The 20322-nt window shown below is 40.1% G+C and overlaps 1 long non-coding RNA gene across 1 annotated transcript in view; it reads right to left on the bottom strand.

Moving 5' to 3' along the window:
- Positions 1-20322, bottom strand: part of LOC148103557 (uncharacterized) — a 134992-nt gene that overhangs the window by 79666 nt on the left and 35004 nt on the right. The gene's annotated exons all lie outside the window — the stretch shown is intronic.

Genomic DNA, 20322 nt, shown 5'->3' on the forward strand with positions numbered 1-20322 from the left:
TAACTCCCTCTTTACAACTGTTTACTCTGTAAAGTTTCCTAAATTTACACAAACAGAGATTTTAGACTGCAAAAGGCAATTTTGTGCAGCTAAAAATGACAAATTTTGTTTTATGAAAACTGAAGTTAATGCTGCAGTGACTGGAAAATGACTTGTTCTACAAAACGGACCATCTCAGTAACACTGACTTTATGGTATTTTTCAAATTTATTTATTTCCTTCAGCGGCTACTTGAACTTCCTTCAGTGGAAAATTGAAACAGTGTTACAAAAACTCGTGTTTTACGTTTCCTATTTATGAAACATTTTAAACAAAGTAATTTATGCTTTTTTTTTTTTTTTTCTCTGGGTTTAGTGTTTTACAAGATTATAAAAGCTGTGATCTCTATAAAAAACACTGTTGCTGTTTGTGCAGGTGTGAAGTCAGCCATGAAATCCTGAAGAGTAAAAAAGCTGGTTTAGATTTCATTTGTTTCTCACCTCTCCTCCAGGAGCTGCTGAAACAGTCCAGGTGTCTTTTTTCTGCTCGGTTTCTGGAGGAAAGTGTGTAAGGAAGGAGGAATGTTGTGCGATGTGTGTTGATTTGATCACTTACAGCAGTTTCTCTCATGTACTGTCTGTGTTCACCTTCACATCAGCCACTGCCCGACTGTTATGGGGTTCAGCCTGGTGCAGATTTTTTCCCTGGTTTAATTCTGTTATTTGTTTGATTTTAATCTCCCTTGAATCTGAGCCACTGAAGTGGAGAACCAAAGAAATAAAAGAACTGGACAGTTGACTGTTTAACAGAGATTTATTTTTGCACCTTCTCACTGATTCCTGCTGAATCAGCACCAAAGAACACACAGCAAACACTCTGAGCTTTGCTTCAGGTCATCATGTTTTTCATCATCAGAGCGATCAGTGAGAACAATCTGATGTGTGTTTACTTTAACTCAGTAAAAGGCTTCTTCTCACTTATTTTCCTTTTTCAAAGCAGAGGGTGTAGCACACTGTGATGTTTTTTTTTTTTTATCAGAGGATCAGACTGCACAAACCCCTCCAGTGTGTCTAAGGCCCACTGAGGAGCTCAGAAAGGACACAAGGAGAGAGAAGTCAAGGAAACAGTCTCAACAGAACGAGACATCAGCGTCTCAGAGCTTCATTTTAAACTGTGGAGATTAAATAACATTAAATTACAACTAAAATACAAACAGTGCTCCAGAACTATCATATAAGATAAGATAAAACTTTATTGATCCCTCGGGTGGGTTCCTCTGGGAAATTCGGTTTCCAAAAGCACAGCACCGACAGAAGTTACAGAGCGTGAGCAGAATATTATATATACACACACACACATATATATATATAAATAAAATATATGAAGGGGATAAATAGGAATAAAAATAAGTGAATTGCACATTTTATGTATTGAGGTCTATTGTACCGTTGACTATTAACAAAATATAAATGAGAAATTCTTAGGTAACAGGCAGAAAGATGGAGCAGATCAGGAGGCACAAATTAGAAAGAGTCCTCAGTTTTCCCACCCCTGAGCAACAAGAGCCAATCAAACAGAAGAAGGAAACATATGAGCCAATCATGTTGCACTAATTCTTCAGATTCCACTGATGATTCTGTGCGTGTAGTCTTTCAGTCCCTGTGAAATTAAAAAAATAAAGTCATGTCTCTCACCTGTTGAGTGATGTTAAAATAACCGCTCAGATTACATCATTTATTTACAGATTGTCTCACTGAAATTTAGATTTATCTGTAAATTCTGTTATTTATAAAATTGTGGAATTTGATCTAGTATTGTTAGAATGTAAATAGCAGAAAATAAAGAGGAACAGAAGAGTAATACAAAGCAAGCTCAGCAAAGTTAGGCTTTCTTTATATGAGCCGCCTCAATCAAACCTCAGTCGGAGACACCAGTAATTACAATAAGAGGTTGTCACATTGCTCCTTCTTTTTTAGTAGCTGAGCGCACAAACACAAACAGTGAATTGTGGAGAACAAGATTATTTTATAGAAATGTAACAGGATAAATCCCAAAAGGTTGATTCTGTTGATCTGGATGTTTTCAGAGGGCGAAACATTCATCTAAGTGACTTCTTAAGTTAAACAGGATATAAATAAAAGGGATGACTTCTTCAAAGAGTCCTCCTACTTCCATGCCTCCTTCTTACACACTGCTCTCCTCTACATAAGCAGCCTTTAGAAGCTACAACCAACCGGTGGTAGCACACCACCTGTAACAGCTGACCTGGAAGATGGATGTGTTCTTGTTTATGGGATGAGCATTTGGATCCAGAAAACCAGCATTCATCTTTTAAGTAGCATGTAAGTGACCATGTAGTATTGGTGTTGAAATGAAATGACAAAATTGCGAAGGATTAAAATATTCCAAGAGCTCACCTTACGTCATCTAAACATGTTTCAAACGCGTTTTATCAACACAAAGTGCACAGGTTTATTGAATATGAATAAATTGTGTTGATTTAACTCAGTTGTTTACGTTTCTCCCAAAGCAAAACACTGGTGTAGGGATGCACCGATACCGATACTGGTATCGGGTATCGGGGCCGATACTGTAAAATGTGTGTGTACTCATACTCGTAAAAGTTAACCGATACCATGAACCGATACCAACTTATTTCATTAATCAGAGGATGGCTTGTCATTTCTGTTGTAGTTTTTTAGATTGGCCACTAGGGGGACCGGAACAGCCAACTTTAACTCAGGTTAAAGCGATGAAAAATGTCAAGAGAAAATCCACGGGCAGTTAAAATAACGGAGGCTCTGACTCATTTTATCGCTCTGGATGACCAGCCAATGCCGGTCGTGGAAAAGATAGGATTGCACCGTCTTCTCAGCATACTCGAGCTGCGATATGAAATATAATAAATAAACAGAAGTGTTTATTTATTATTCTGAAAGCTCGAGACAGTGCCAATAGTTCAGTGATCATTTGTTAAATTACAATGTGGAGACTGCAATAATTTAACAGAAGTGCTTATTTTTCACTTAAAATTTTTTTGTGGTCATTTTTATTAAGATTTTTTTTCACTATTTCACTATTTTTATCCTATTGTATATTTTATTCTACTGTATATAGTATTTATTTTATTCTATTCTGTACAGTTGTGTACTGTATTTATTCTTATTGTATTCAAATTTTTGCTAAATAACTTTTGCACTGTCCACTTCCTGCTGTGACAAAACAAATTTCCCACATGTGGGACTAATAAAGGTTATCTTAAAAGAGAAACTCACATGTTGGTTTTTTTTTTAAGAGAATAATATTCACAAGCATTCAGATAACACAGGGTTAGGACTGCCAGTTAATCAAACTCCCAACTCGTGAAAAACATGGCTGACCGAGAAGTCTCCTCTTTTCTCCTCTCTGCCTGCCTGGATTATTCCCCACATTCCAAACAAAGCATGTTACTGTGTTGTTTTTACTCCACCTCTCCCAATAGAGATTGACAGACCACGTGACTTTCGCGCATTGCATGCCGGGAACTCGTGGCAAAACAATCCAAGTACCGCATCAAACGCAAGCATTTGCAGCACCGCAAAACGTTCATTCTCCGGTTCCAATAAATTCTTGCTTTTTCTTTGCCCCCCAAAAAAGTTATGTACAAAACGAAGGAGAACAATGCCGGTCTGTACAAAGACAGACTTGATGAAAAGTCAAAGAAAAGATACGAGGAAAAAATCAAAGGAGTGAAAGGTTTATACCCTTACGAGCACACAGAGTGGACAAAATACGTTAGCGTGCTGCCGAACTTTCACCACGCTCATATTTATAATCATACTGTAGGAGCCATAATTGAATCTATTGAATTTTTTGATGATCACTGGGTTTTCATTTGTTTTGGTTGTTATGGTGAGGGGTAATGGGAGTCACGTGGGTGCTAGCGGTGACATTAAGAGGGCGTTGTCAGTCTGTCATTCACTGGTTTTGATTTTGACAGAGAGGAGGGCTGGGTAGCCGTAGTTTTTGTTGACCGCTACACAACATGTTTTGTCTTGTTATATTAGAGTTTGTGACATTGTAAGAGTCTAAATCGCGATATGACATTACTTTGTAAACAGTTTAATAAACAAGCGAACAATTCCACCTTTCGCATTATTGCGTAAACTTGACAGCGCGTCAGGCAAATAGGCGGGCTCCATCCCCGGCCTCTAGCGACTGTGGAAGTCGCTACATCTTTAGTCAACAAAAAACGGCATTCTGGAGAAGCAAGCCGCAAGCAGGATCAAAGAAATCAGATCAAGGAACCTGAAAGACGCCAAGTAAGTCCAGCGCATCTGAATGAGTGAGCCAGCAGCACGGACACACCTGACGCAATTCTGAGGAGCGCAGGTAAGAATACCTGTGCATGTCTGGTTGTGGAAAAGGAAGCCACATTGCATTAGCGCTGAGATGTTTCAAGAAGAGACACTGAATGGAATGAATGTTGGTTAAATGTGCAACGTTTTTGGCTGCGCTCTTGGATTGATGTCTGCGCTGCGTCTTATTAATTATGCTGCTTGGATGACGTTCAAATGGACAATTAAAGTGCCGTTACGTTGAAAGGATTTTATGGTCAAACTCTATTGTGGCTTCCAGTGGATATGTTTTAATGGATGATCACTGAGGATTAAAATAATTTAAAACAAAATTGAAAAAAAAATCGAACAAACAAACGGGGAAAGTCATGAGTCAAACAGGTGGTGATGATTGTTCCTCTAATGATTTGGGGGGAAAGAGAGAAAGAAAAATGACTGGAAAGGCATTGTTGAATAAAATCGAAAAGTTACAAAATGAATGCAAAATATATGTCAATAAAATGAAAGGACTAATACAAAAAATGAAAGAGCTAATGCAACACAATGAAAATCTTTCTCAAATTAAGCAGTATGTGGTGGATTTAAAAGCACTGTGTGAAAAGGCTTCAAGCTCACATGTTGAGGTGTTGCCTTTGGTGCCAGAGGAAGAAGTATTAAAACAAGAGGAATGGTTTTCAAGTATCATGAAATACACCAATGTGTTTTTAAATGAAATTCAAAACTGGATAAATCAAAGAGAACAAAACCCTGCTGTTTGTCCAAAGCAAATCAATTTATTGGAAAACAATGTTGCATCAAATACTGAGATAGAAGTGGAGGATGATATCAAGCCAAGTGATAGTGTTTCTAATGTTGAAAGCCACAAAACTTCATCAAGATCATCAACTTCATCTGTTCGTATGAAAGCTGAGGCAGAGTTGGCAGCTTTAATGATAAAGCAGAAATTATTGGATGAAAAACATGTACTGGAAGAAGAGGAGGAACGTCTTCGTAAAAGAAAGGAAAGGCTAAAGTTGGACGCTGAAATTGCTGAAAAAATGGCAACAATAAATGTCCTTAAAGCTCAAAGTATAACAAGCAAAAAAGGATCTTCAAAAGTTTCAGATGGAATGAATTCATACATTTCCAATGAAAGATCTAAACAAACCCTTAATGTTGATGCATTGGAATTTATACCTCACATTTCTGCAAAACAAAATTCATTGACTAATGCTGAAACTCAAAATAGGAGAAAAGAAAAAACCCAGGAATGTGTCACGCAACAAGCAGTGTTGACTGAATCTTCTCAAAATAAGCATCCTCAACAATATTCAGTTATTCCTTCAAACCCATCTGATGCAAATGGACAAAATGACTGTCATACAAATGGTATGGTGGAACTGGAACCACAAAATGATGTTATTGGAATAATGACTAAACAAAATGAAATAACAACACTCTTAATCCAACAACAAAGCCTCTTTTCTTTACCAAAGAGAGAAATACCTCATTTTGATGGAGATCCACTTCAATATTATTCATTTATTAAAGCATTCGAGAATGCAGTTGAGTGCAATACGAAAAATAACAGCGATCGTTTATATTTTTTGGAACAGTACACAAGAGGCCATGCAAAAGAATTGGTGAGAAGCTGTCAACAAATGAACTCAGATCGTGGTTATCGCAAGGCAAAATCACTGTTAAAAGAGCACTATGGCGATGAACAGAAGGTCGCAGCTGCATATCTGGACAAGGCACTTTCATGGCCATCGATTAAAACAGAGGAAGTAAAAGCTCTTCAGAACTATAGTTTGTTCCTCAGGGGATGCTGTAATGCAATGGAGGAGGTGCAGCATCTGAGTGATTTGGACATGCCTTCTAATATGGTGAACATTATTAAAAAATTGCCGTATAAATTTAGGGACAGATGGAGAAGCCATGTTTGTGACCTGCAAGAAAGGCATAAAAGAAGAGCCAAATTTATGGATATTGCAGACTTTTTAGAGAAGCAAATAAGAATATTAACTGATCCTGTATTCGGTAATATTCAAGATTCTCCGCTTTCTTTACCAACTAAAGGAATGAGTAAACCCAAGTATCAAGGCAGACCTGGAAATAAAGGAACAAGCTTTGCCACCACTATGCAAGCTGTGGAGAGTACACCTAAGCCTGCGGAAACGGAAATGAAAAATAATCAGGTTGGAAGGAACGTCTGTATTTGTTGTGGAGGAAGACACATGTTGGACGTATGTGCACAGTTGGGAAACATGGCTCATGAGAAGAAGATAACCTTCTTAAAGGAAAATGGCATCTGTTTTGGCTGCTTGTGTATAGGACACATCAGTAAAGATTGCCGTAAGAGGATTTCCTGTTCCAAATGCAGCCGGAAACATCCCACCATCCTGCACAAAGAAAGTTCACCTTCTGAAAGGACCGACAGGAACACGCAGCAGCATGTGAGCACATTGGTGTCGAGTGGTCTTACAGGGGCTGGAGACCAGGACTGTAAACTGCCCATTGTGCCTGTCCAAGTAAAGTCAAAGAAAGGAAGCAACATTATTACAACATATGCTTTTTTGGACCAAGGGAGCACAGCAGTTTTCTGCACTGAGAGTCTGATGCGCAGACTACACCTTGAGGGAAGGAAAGGAAACATCCTCCTCAGAACCATGGGCCAAGAAAGAATTGTGAGCAGCAACACTTTATCAGGACTGGAGGTTGCCGCTTTTTGTGGTGACGAATTTCTGGAGCTGCCAAAAGTATACACACAGGAGTCCATGCCTGTACATAAAGGAAATATTACAACACCAGGAGATATTGAAGGATGGGCACATTTAAAACACATAAACTTGCCTCAAATAAATGCAGGAATCGAGCTTCTGATTGGAACCAACATTCCTAAAGCCTTGGAACCTCTGGAAGTGGTGTGTAGTGTTGATGGAGGACCGTATGCCGTAAGGACGAGGCTTGGCTGGACCATCAATGGGCCACTTTCAGGAAACTGTGAAGCTACAGGTGATCAGAAGCATCCACAAGTTACAGTCAACAGAGTTTCTGTTGTGACCCTGGAGGAGCTTTGGCAGCAACAGTTCAAGAACGACTTTCCTGAGAGTAAAGTTGATGAGCAGGTTGGATTGTCAAGAGAGGATCAGAGATTTCTGGAAATAGTGACTAACTCTGCCAAATATGTGGGTGGTCATATCCAGATAGCATTACCTTTTCGGAATAACAGTATCAGTATGCCAAACAATAAGAAAGTTGTTCAACAACGTCTGCGCTTTCTAAAAAAGAGATTTGAGAGAGACGCTGTGTTTCATACTGAGTACAAAGTCTTCATGAATGAGCTCCTGGCTAAAGGTTATGCTGAAAAGGTCCCAGAAGAGGAGATCGATCGCAATGATGGCAAGCTGTGGTATATACCACACCATGGTGTTTACCATCCGACCAAGAAGAAACTCAGAGTTGTATTTGACTGTGGAGTGAGTTATCATGGAACATCTTTAAACTCCCAACTCTTACAAGGACCTGATCTTACAAGCTCTTTAATAGGAGTGGTCACAAGATTCAGGAAGGAGCCAGTTGTAATTATGGGAGATATTGAATCCATGTTCCACCAAGTCATGGTTCCAGCTGAGGATAAAGATCTATTGAGATTTCTCTGGTGGCCTAAAGGTGATCTGGAACAACCAACATCTGAATACAGGATGAATGTACATCTCTTCGGAGCAACTTCATCACCAAGTTGCGCCAACTTTGCACTCAGAAAGTGTGCAGCTGACTTTGGACATCTCTACAGTGAGGAAGCTGTGAAAACGTTGTTGCACTGTTTTTATGTGGACGATTGTCTGGTGTCCGTTGGAACTGATGAGGAAGCAGTGTTAATGTACCAAGAGTTGGTTTCTTTGTGTGCCAAAGGAGGATTTCTGCTCAAAAAGTGGATTACCAACAAGCCTGGAGTGCTGGAATCCATTCCTGAAAGTCACAGAGCAACAGGCATGAAAGAGTTGAACATGGAATTGGATTCCTCAATGATCGAGCGAGTTTTGGGTGTGGAGTGGTGCATAAAATCAGACTCCTTTAAGTTCAAGATTGTGCTTAAGGACAGACCACTCACCAGAAGAGGAATCCTTTCAATTGTCAGTTCTATCTATGATCCTCTTGGAATGCTAAGTCCTGTGGTCTTAACTGCTAAGAAAATCCTAAGAGATCTATGCCAGGAAGGAATTGGCTGGGATGATAATGTACCAGAGCTGTTTTCCAAAAGATGGTTAACATGGCTCCAGCAGCTTCAGCTATTGAGCAAGTTTGAAGTGAGTCGATGTCTGAAACCTGATGGATTTGGAGAAATCACGAGTGCTCAGTTGCACCATTTCTGTGATGCCAGTGAGGATGGGTATGGAACAGTGACCTATCTGCTGATTGAAAACATCTGTTCAGAACGACACTGTGCGTTTGTTATGGGAAAGGCTCGTGTTGCTCCTCTTAAATCCTTTACCATCCCGAGAATGGAGCTCATTGCAGCAACCATGGCCAGTCGATTGGATGTACTCTGGAGGAAAGAGCTGCAGATGGAACTTCTGGATTCTGTGTTTTGGACAGATAGTGCTTCTGTTCTTAAATACATCAGGAGTGAGACTTCAAGATTCAAGGTTTTTGTGGCCAACAGAGTTTCACAAATCTTAAGAGTTTCATCTTCCTCGCAATGGAGATATGTGGAAACAGCCAGTAATCCAGCAGATATGGCCTCAAGAGGAGTGAAAGTCGACGTTTTTATGAAGCATACAAAATGGTTGTCCGGGCCTCAGTATCTTCTACAATCTAGGAGTGAATGGCCTGTCTACCCAGATGACATCAGTCTACTTGCATCTGATGATCCTGAGGTAAAAACAGTTTCCACAGTGAGTGTTGAGCAAGCTGGAGAAAATTCTGTTACTCGCTTGTTTAAACATTTTTCCACCTGGACACGTCTTAAGAAGTCAGTGGCATGGCTGTTAAAATTTAAGGACTTGCTTCTGTCCTTTGTGAAGAAAAGGAGAGAATTGTGTTCAAGCTTACCACAGTCAGAGGTTAGCAAAGAGCAACAGAGATCATTTGTGGAAGAGAAGCTGAGGAATTTCAAGAGGACATCTGTGATTAAGAATCTTACAGTGGAAGATCTGGACAAAGCTGAGGTTGTCATTATCAAGTTCTGTCAGAGGATGAGATTTTCCTTGGAGCTTGTGAGTCTGGAGAAGGGACAACCCATTATAAAATCAAGTCCTCTAAGAAGACTCTGCCCACAGCTGCAAGATGGAATTCTCAGAGTGGGTGGGAGACTCAGTAGATTATTGATGCCGGTTGAGGTGAAACATCCCATAATACTAGCAAAGGATCAACACATTTCCGAGCTCTTGCTTAGACACATACATCAGGAAGTTGGACATGGTGGTCGTAACCACATGCTGTCTAAGCTTAAAGAAAAGTACTGGTTGATTGGAGCTAGTACAGCAATAAGAAAAGTGTTATCTAAATGTGTCATCTGTCGACGTCTTAATGCTCCACCAGTGAATCAACAGATGGCGGATTTGCCCAATGAAAGAATCATTCCAGATGAACCTCCATTCACGCGGGTGGGAGTGGATTACTTCGGACCCTTCAGTGTGAAAAGTAGGAGGAGCGTGGTGAAGAGATACGGTGTTATATTCACCTGCCTTGCTATCCGTGCTGTTCACATTGAGGTTGCTCCATCACTGGATACTGACTCATTCATTAATGCATTCAGACGTTTCAATGCAAGAAGAGGTCAGGTTCGAGAACTGCGTTCTGACAACGGAACCAATTTTGTAGGTGCTGAACGTGAACTTAGAACTGCCATTGAACATTGGAACCAGGCGAAAATCAATGACGTCTTTCTGCAAAAGGGAATTAAATGGACCTTCAATCCACCTGGAGGTTCACATCACGGAGGAACCTGGGAGCGACTGATAAGACTGGTTCGCAAAGTACTTAATTCCATAATGAAAGTACAAAACCTGGATGAAGAAGGTCTTCATACAGTACTTTGTGAGGTTGAAGCCATCATTAACAGCCGCCCAATTACCAAAGCCTCAATGGATCCTAACGACCTGGAAGCTTTGACCCCTAATCATCTTCTTCTGTTAAAGACCTCACCAATATTACCACCAGGATTATTCCATTCCACTGATATGTACACACACAGAAGATGGAAACAAGTCCAATACATGTCTGACTTGTTTTGGAAAAGATGGGTGAAGGAATACCTACTACAGCAACAGGAACGTCAGCGATGGATTGGAGTAAAAAGGAATCTCATCGTGGGAGATCTGGTTCTCATCATGGACAGTTCGGCACCTCAAAACTCTTGGCCAATGGGACGTGTGATAAAGACTTTTCCGGACCGAAGAGGATTCGTTCGTCAAGTTCGGATTAGGACTCAGACTAGTTGCCTGGATCGACCTATTACCAAACTGTGTCTACTGCTGGAGGCAGATCACAGTTAAAGATGTCTGGGTCCAATTATCAGACTTTGATTGTATTTGAACATAAAATGTCTCTCATTTTTCTTTAAAGAAAGACTTTGATTACCTATAGGATTCCTGTGGGTAATATTGAAATACAGTAAATGATTGACTTTTCTCTGCATGTTTTATGTCTCCTACTTGGTTAATTATGGGTAATTATTAGAAGGGATCCTAATAATTAGGGGCTGGTGTGTAGGAGCCATAATTGAATCTATTGAATTTTTTGATGATCACTGGGTTTTCATTTGTTTTGGTTGTTATGGTGAGGGGTAATGGGAGTCACGTGGGTGCTAGCGGTGACATTAAGAGGGCGTTGTCAGTCTGTCATTCACTGGTTTTGATTTTGACAGAGAGGAGGGCTGGGTAGCCGTAGTTTTTGTTGACCGCTACACAACATGTTTTGTCTTGTTATATTAGAGTTTGTGACATTGTAAGAGTCTAAATCGCGATATGACATTACTTTGTAAACAGTTTAATAAACAAGCGAACAATTCCACCTTTCGCATTATTGCGTAAACTTGACAGCGCGTCAGGCAAATAGGCGGGCTCCATCCCCGGCCTCTAGCGACTGTGGAAGTCGCTACACATACGGTTCTTGGAGTGAGTGCATACACTCATGAAGTTTAGTAACTTCAGGTCACTGCAACAAGCCCAGGAACAGTTTACCGACGGGTGGGTACAGGACCTTGAAATGCACCGTGTAGAACGAAAGACCATCATACGTATCATAAGTTTACCAGTCTCACAAATCGTCTTCATAAATACACATTCGTTAACCGTTTATTAATAGGACCTTTGAGCTCAACGGTAATTAATTAGTGGAAATAATTTCTGGTTCGCATTACAGAAATGTAGCAGTGACAATAATACTGTATGCTGTAATCGTACTGGGCAATTAGTGATACAAAAAACCTGTTTTATCCCATGAATAAAAGTATATGTTTTTGTCATGTACCATGGTAATAACATAAGTGAAACGCAATATTATGTCAGGACAATTCACTATTTATGCACAGTAAACAAAGGAGCATAGCGCGACAATTTCTGTTCAGCGCCAGACTTGTAACCTATATCACCAATTATGTTATGAAAAATGACGTATTAACTACTACAAAACACTGACCTTTGTGGAAATGCTTGGAGCAGACTAACCTGTGAGCTGGAGTGTTCTGGAACGTTATATTTGGTCTTTGAATGGCTGTAATCCAGGCCATCCGTCGCCTCTTTGTTACTTCGGAAACATGGCTCGAACAATTTCTCTTCAACGACGTAATCCGATAACAACCGATCTCTTTACCCGTCTTTATCCGTCGCTGTCATGCGACCGGCTATTGCAGTTAATAATACAACAGCTTCTTGACAGTTTTTGTTTCTTTTTATCGCTGTGTAACTGATTTCAATTGAAAGCCTCTTGCCACGAGTTCCCAGAATTCTTTGCGGTTTTACCCTTGAATGACGTCACATTTTCAATCTTTCCAATCCAATGATTGCCGGGGAAGGCTCCAGCTCTCATCAGGATAAGTGTTAAAGAAAATGGAGTCATGTTGGTTCTGCTGGGACAAGCTGAAGGCAACATTTATACAAATGTGTGATTAAAAAGTTTAACTCTAATTCACTGTAGGAACAGGATTGAGGAGGAGGAGACACAAGGAGTCATTCAAAGATTGTATATTCCTCCTAAAAGCATCAAACAACACCCAATTCCAGATGATAGTCCCACCCGCTCCTTATATCTTGGCTGAAAGAAAAAGAAACTTTCCTTCCTTCTTTCAGTCAAACATTAGCTCTAGATGCAAGTTTAAGCCGCAGAAGATAGGTGCAGCAGAGGAAAAATAAAAAATAATAAAAATAATAAAAAGGGCCCAAATTGACTGAGAAAGACGAAAGAAAGGTATGACATAAAAGATGGTCACATCCATGCAAGAAGCAATTTTATTCTCATGAGTTAACAAACTTTTCCTTTCACAGAGTAAAACCACAGCATGGCTTAGCTCAGCACTTCAGAGTAATCAGAGGATCACACAATCTTAAAGGTGGAAACTTCTGATTTCACCTTTAACATTAAACACTTCATAACATGTAACATAAATGTATGTTCACTCAGAGAGCTCTACAACCACATCAGACACTTCTGGACCTCAGTTTAACCCCTGAGATTACACAGGAACAGAATCTGACAAAGTTCACATGTTCATTTAGTCAGAGCAAATTTCAGAGACACGTGACTGAAACTGATGTCCTGTATGAGAGCTGCTGATGTAGCAATAGTGAATTGCTTTGTTGTGGTCATATTTAAAGCTGAATCTGCAGGGATGCCATGACATGTCTGTACTGCTACAGTAAACTGGTTTGTCTGAAGACAAAGAAAGAGAAAAAAAGGAAAGAGCTTCTTTTTTTAGGCTTGCTGTTGTTCAGGTGGAGCAAGTGAGGAATTCTTGTTTTTCAATTTTCCAGAGATCGCAAAAGCAGCTATAAGAACACAAATCACACCAAAAGCTGACAGACCAGGACGTCCTCTATTGACTCTGTCCTCCTCCTGTCCATCCTCCTTCCCTCCATCCTCCTTCCCTCCATCCTCCTTCCCTCCATCCTCCTTCCCTCCATCCTCCTTCCCTCCATCCTCTGTGTGTCCTCCTGTCTGACCTGCAGGTGAGAAACAGGTGTGAGGTGTCAGCTGTCAGGTAGGTGATGAGTGAAGAACAGAACAGAATCCATTTCCTCTTCAAACTGCTGTCAGACATTATCTACTGCACTCTGATCACATCACTCAGACCAGCTGCTTTCTACAAAGTCTCATCAACAACATCTTTAGAAACAAACATCAACAACCAGGAAGCAGCTTCACCTCTGATCACACACACACTCAACTCTACTCACTCACCTGGAGGATCAACATGAAGGTAGATGATGCTGATGGGATCTTTATTTCTTCCACTAACGTTGACACGACACTCGTATGTTCCAGTGTCATTAATCGTCACATTCTTCAGAATCAGAGACACGTCTCCATCCTTCATCTGTCTGTCCTGCAGATCCACCCGGTCCTTAAAAGATGGATGCTGTTCATCTGGGATAAACGTCCCATCCCGAGAAACAAACACATATTTCTCTCCCAGGTCAGCTCTGCTCCACTCTACACTTGCGATGTTGTTGTTTGGAGCTCGACATGTCAGAATGACGTTCTGTCCAGCTGTGGTGTTTACGCCTGAAAAAGAGGAAACAAAATAAAAAGTTAACAGCATCGCTCACTTCTGGAGCAGAAACCACTGATTCCTGCAGAGCCACAGGCAGTACAGCTCACACAGGATGCTGAAATTTAGCACAGTGTGGTTTTGTGATATAAATTACAAGGTGACTCTTTCCCTAGATGCCACTTGTCAACTCAATACACGTCTTGTTCAGTCCTCTACTCCATTCATCACAACTAAACACAGGTGTCTGCTCAATAAAAGACGATGATGCAGCAAACATCTTTTATCTTTATCAGTATGTTACAGGTCACAAAAGCTCACATGCATTTGAACCAGAACACAAAAATGTACACAATATTTAAAAGGATCAGTATGAAAATAGAAACAGGCCAGAGTTGATCAATAGTTTGTCTTCAACAGGTTGTAAGAGTGCATGTGCAGGATGAGCTAACAGGTGATCTGTTTCACTCTGAGTGTGTCAAAACTTGAACACACATGGTGTAAATATATATTTATAATATATAAAATTGCAGATTCACAGATTATTATCACAGCACAGTGAAAAAATTCTCAACAGTGATCCTGTTGTGAGTGTTTTGGGGTTTTTTTTGCTCTGTGGTCAAATTTGTCAGGCTACAGTTTTGTGTTCATGTCCCTTCCTGTTTAACATTCATACTGTTCGGTGTGGCTGCTGTATTTGCAGCAGAGCTGTTGAAAAGGGGGGAAGTTTTCTTCACATCAGCACTGTTCTTTTTGTTTCATAGCAAGAATCTCCAGAAATTGTGCCAATGTTTTTTTTAACTACTTAATAATAATAAGCTAACAGAAGTTGTGATAAACAGCACAGTCCCATTTAAGGAAACTTGAACTTCATTCATTTGTTTTTTCTTGCCTGAAATTCTCACTGAGGGTTCATATTGTCGTTATGCCTGGTCTAGAAGTCAATTTAATTTTTAATGGATATTAATCTGGAATTTGTTCCCATATCACTCAAATGTAAGCACATATGACACATGACCATCCCTTAGAGAAATGCATCCAAACTACTCCATATATTACAACAAGCAAGCATTACAACAGACCAGCAGCAGCATAGAGAGGACTGTACTACAACACAACTGCAGCATAGTCGGGCTGTCTATGTGCAGATGGCACAATGAAAATATAAATCCAAAGTCCAAAGACACCGGCTATCAGGACAGACGCTCTCTGTTAACATCCAAGTCATTTAAGCTACCAGCTCTCTAGGTACTGACTGCCAGAACACACCCACCTGTTCTCATCACAACAGGAACAACAGCTTCATGTCTCAGCTCTGAAACCTCAAAGACTTTTATGAAAAGATCTCCAGCCGACGGGAAGATTTGTGGCTGGGTGTGAAGAAAAAGAAAAGAGGCTCGTAATAATATTCTGTGTATGTGGAGAACACGACACGTGGTCGCCTGTTTGCCTTTGGCCATTTAGTCATCACAAACAAAGGGAGATAGTTTTCTTTAGAGCAGTAGATCTGTTGTAGGCTGTGTGGAAACCCTCAGTTTACAATTCCGTTTTTTAACCAGATGTCACGGATTCATGTTTTCTTGGAAGCTTCCGCGCTGATCTCGACAAACAGTGTAAAATTACCTCTCCATCAATCTCCCGCCGTCGTCCGTGAAGGGTTTTTCATCTTGTTCTCTCTATAAATTCCACAAGATGCTCGGTTGAACTTTCCCTCCTCCGAGGTAAACTTTTATTAAACTCTTAACAAACAGTCATGAGTCTCTACTTCTCACCTTCCGGTGTTACACTCTCAAGACTCCGGGCGGAACACACGGGTAAATGCAATTCCCATTGCTACAAAGGGGCCCAGGTGTTCCACGCGCTCGCTTTGGTCGATTAAAATGACTCCAGTAAACCTGAAATACAACGGAGAGCTAAAGCTAGCTTTGTAGGACTGCGCAGGGAACAGAACGAGGGAACAGAACGAGAAAACGCTAACTTCCTGTTTTCAGACCGGATGTAGAGTTGTAGAGTTCCGGTAGCTTTATATTGCGACCTGTCGCTACTGCGAAGATACCAAAATCATGTCCAAAATACGAAAACGGAAAGATCGCGTTAAGCTACAACGAGCAGAAGGTGGGAACACTCACCACTGCTGTGTCCCGCTGTGTACTGCCGGGGGGAGGTTTAACAAGATGTTAAGTTTCCACTGCTTTCCCAAGGATCCTGAATTGCGCGCACAATGGCTGATGGAAATCAGAAGGCACGGCTTCACAGTTACGACCAGCTCTAGAGTGTGCAGTCGGCATTTCGAGACTGGAGACATCTTCGTGTCTTCCTGTGGGAAGCGTTGTCTTCAGCCCAAAGTTGTCCCGTCGTTATTCCACTGGAATAATTTTTCGAAAAAGACAGAGCGAGCTGGAGTTTTGGAGCATCGCGTTAAATATGAAACCATATCAGGGGAGCTCGACGAGCTCAGGCTGCAGCTGGAGTCTTATCAGTCGACTCAGGGACTGCAGCGATTTGCCACATCAGCTGATGACATTCGGGACGATACAAGGTAAGAAATCCTCAAGTTTTCAACTAGTGACCCGTGGCTTTATAATATTACCACACAAATGTGCATTTTAACAGGAGGCTGAAGTTGGTTTGCGTTTGTAGCTTCCGATTAGGGAAATGGATAAAGCATGTTTGATCTGCTGCAGAGCAAAAACTACACAACCCTGACATTTCAAACCTGCACTTGATTATTCCACACTAATAGCAGAACAAAAGCACAACAAAACAATGATTTTATGAAACCTTTCTCTGATTTGTGAAACTTCAATAAAGACAGATTTCAGCACTTTCTTTGAACTTGCTTTAAAGGATTCCGCATCTCAAATTTCAAATTCTGATCACCTTAAAGCAGATGAAAAGCATTTGATTACATGAAATACACTTTATTGAAGCAAATGAACCCTATGAACCCCCAATAACACAAACCGTCAGCTGTTGATTGAAGTCACCTCAGATCTCTGGTCCAGGGAATACAGCTTAAATCCATCAAGAGCAAATAATATAAAGCTAAAGGGCTGCTAACCTTGACTATATATTAAAATATTGACCAAAACAGCAAATGCATATTCTCTTATAATCCTGGCCACTGCTTTCCCCCTCTCTGTACTGCTTTTTTAACCTGGATTAATCTTGTGTTTCTTTGCTTTCTGCACAGCTTTTATGACCAATTTCCAAGGATCTCATTCATAGATTTAATTAATTGCATTAATGCAAAAAAACCAACAACACATAAACAATGCAGTGCCCCCTACTGTCACACAATGTGTAATTTAATATCTCAGAGGAGTTTAACTTAATGTCCTCTCTATGAAGGTATCTACACAGGATGCAGGTCAGATGTACAGTAGCTGGAAGTGAGAACAACTGAAAAAACCCCACAAAGTTTAAAGTTGCAAGAACAGCTAACAAAGCAAAATTAGTATGAGATCTGTTCTACTGTGGTCCAGATGCATGAAAAATGTGTTAAATGAACCTTGATTTAAACATTTCACAAATCCCATATATGGTTTTAACATAAACCACTCTGAAACTCTTTATTCTTCTTTATGTTACATACAGTTAAATCTCACCTGCAGACACAAAGACGCCAGCAAGCAGCAGAATCGAGCAAAAAAAATATGCGTGTTCCTGCAGACATGTCTGATGATCTTTGTTTTTAAAAAGCCTGCGTGCTGATATTATCCGTAAATAACAGGACCGAAGTTCAAATTTGACTGCGTGAGATCAAATTCGAGGCTTGACCAAAGTCCCAGTGAAACATGTCACAAACTCTTTCGATTTCGCTGGGTTTAAATTATTAAAAAGAAAATAATTCTTGACTAATTTCCCCAAAATTATATCCTCGATCGCCACGGAGAATGCATGAAGCCTTCAAAATCTTAGAAAAAGGAGCTCACAGTGGGCAGAGCCTTAAACCTTGAAGAACAGGCACATCTCTCAGCAAGCTGCTTTCATTTGAATGAGAACATGAAGTGGAAAAATCTGCCCCCACCCACACTTACACACACACACATGTCCTGATTTGTAAAATGTTATTGGTTCATCATTCCTATCCTGATGTTGTCTCGAGCTCATGTTTGAACACGAGCCATCTTTGGTTAAAAACGTCAGTCAGCATAAAGACAACTCACACGACTCTTTTACATGAACTGGTTGGAAAGCAGAACTGATGAAAGATAAGAATAAATAAAGAGGAAAAGCTCAAAGACTTAACAAGGATCAGTACTACTACAATCTGATCTCAGATAATATAATACACCATTGTATTATATGGTTTTAATTGTTCTGCTCTTAGTGTAGAATAATCGAGTTCAAGTCGATGAACATCATCTACAGATATATAAATGGTAAATGCCCAAGACATCTCGAGATATGGAAATCGCCGCATGATTCATCCATTGGGTTAACTTGTTTTGGAAAGTCCGACCATAAACAAGGCACGAATATCACACCGGAAACGAAGTGCTGTACGGGAGTTTCCCCACCGGAAGTAGCAAATGCTAAGGCGCACAGTCTATTAGAGCCGTTAAAGGTTAAAAAAAGTGAGGTTAATATTAGAGATTTGTTGAAATTAACAAATTTGTAAATTAACATGACTTAAAACATTCAACTTGTTAGGAAAACAAGGTGAAGTATCTGAAAGTTTTATCATTGTTATTTTTCTTGTTATGTGAGACACCTTTGAATGTCCAGTCATTGATGATTTTCTACAAAAATCAACAAAAAGAATGAAAGATTAATGTGAAATGGGATTTTGTTTTCTCTCTTTTCAGGGACCCTGAAGCCAAAGATGCACAGGTACGGGTGTAATTTATAAAATGTGGCTTTTGCAATACCCCCAAAATGACAAAAATAATGTCAATATACACAATCACAGAAATCAGCTATTTTAAAAAATAAGTGGACCCATAAAAGAGGTCAGCTAAATAGAGCTCCTTCAAAAATAATGCTTAGCAAAATCATATCATAACTCAACAAACTCCCCAAATGAGAGACAGCCGAGCCTATAGAGACACTGAGAAAACCATTTTAAAAACTAAAGGGAAAACCACAGGGACAACAACTAAACGTAATGCAAAAAATAATAATAATCCCAATTTCCCCCATGTGGTCACAACACATGGTTAATTTCACTTGGCTGGCCTCTGTGTGTACTGTGTTGCATAAATCAAAAGAAAGAGAAACCTGAAGTGAAATCAGGTATAAATAAAATCAGGAGGAAAGCTCTGATCAGAAACAGTTTCTTTGACGTTTGAACAAACGCTGTAGGCTAGTGACATTTGTGTAGAAGGAAGTGTTGTCATGCAAATACCACCTCAGCATTTCAATGTTAATCCTTTCCTAAATTATGTTCTAAAACAAATATTTAGTGTTCGTTGGGGCAGAAAGTTGGAAAATAAATTCACTTTTTGTGGTTTTTCATGCTAACTGGCTAGAAACATCTGTTTTCTGGGGCACTGTCAAACATGTAATTCCACCCTTGTCTTTACAAATTTACATTCTTCTTTAGTGAGACGTTTGGTTTCTTTGGTAATATTCACATTTGCAGTTTTTCCTCCTTTTTTTCTTAAAAGGAATCCCGACTATTATGTCAAGTTACTCTAAATATGTTACAAATTCTCTCCACTACATAAACATTGTTGAAAATAACTAAAATGTTTTCGTTATTCAATAAATCTTTGTTGTTTAAAACTATTTTGAAGCCTTGGGAGCGGCCATGTTTTTGTTCACGCAATGCATTCTGGGACGATGATGTATATTGGTTGTGGGCAGGCGCTTTCGTTCAGCTAACCTGCTGTTGCAGGAGAGGAACTACTATGCCGCATTGTGCAGCTTTCAGTTGTAATTTCCAGTCGAAGGGCAACAAAGGAACAGATGTAAGTCTGCACAGCTTTCCTCATGAGAAAACAAGAAGAAAGCAGTGGGAAGATGCTTGCGGTCGAGTACAACTCCCCAAAGACCCGCGGCTGTGCTCTAGCCATTTTAGCCCTGATGCGTTTGAGGCATTTAGTCGACCGCGGTTGATAAAAGAGCTCACAGGTGCTTCTGGTTATAAGCGAAGACTAAAATCAAATGCAGTCCCGACAATTTTTCGCTATGAGGAGACCACGGGTCTGGGAAAAGCGAGTGAAAACCGCGCTAAGAAACGCATAAGACCAGAGATGCTAAACAGTTTACGGGATGGTTGTAAACAACAAGCCGCTTCTACAGTAGCCAACATGTTCGTGGATGATGATGACCAATCAGACACCGTGTCAGTTATGGAGGAGACGAGCA

The sequence above is a fragment of the Neolamprologus brichardi genome, chromosome 3 (genome assembly GCF_056152115.1).
Source record: "Neolamprologus brichardi isolate AB-2024 chromosome 3, ASM5615211v1, whole genome shotgun sequence".
Classification (NCBI taxonomy): Eukaryota; Metazoa; Chordata; class Actinopteri; order Cichliformes; family Cichlidae; genus Neolamprologus; species Neolamprologus brichardi.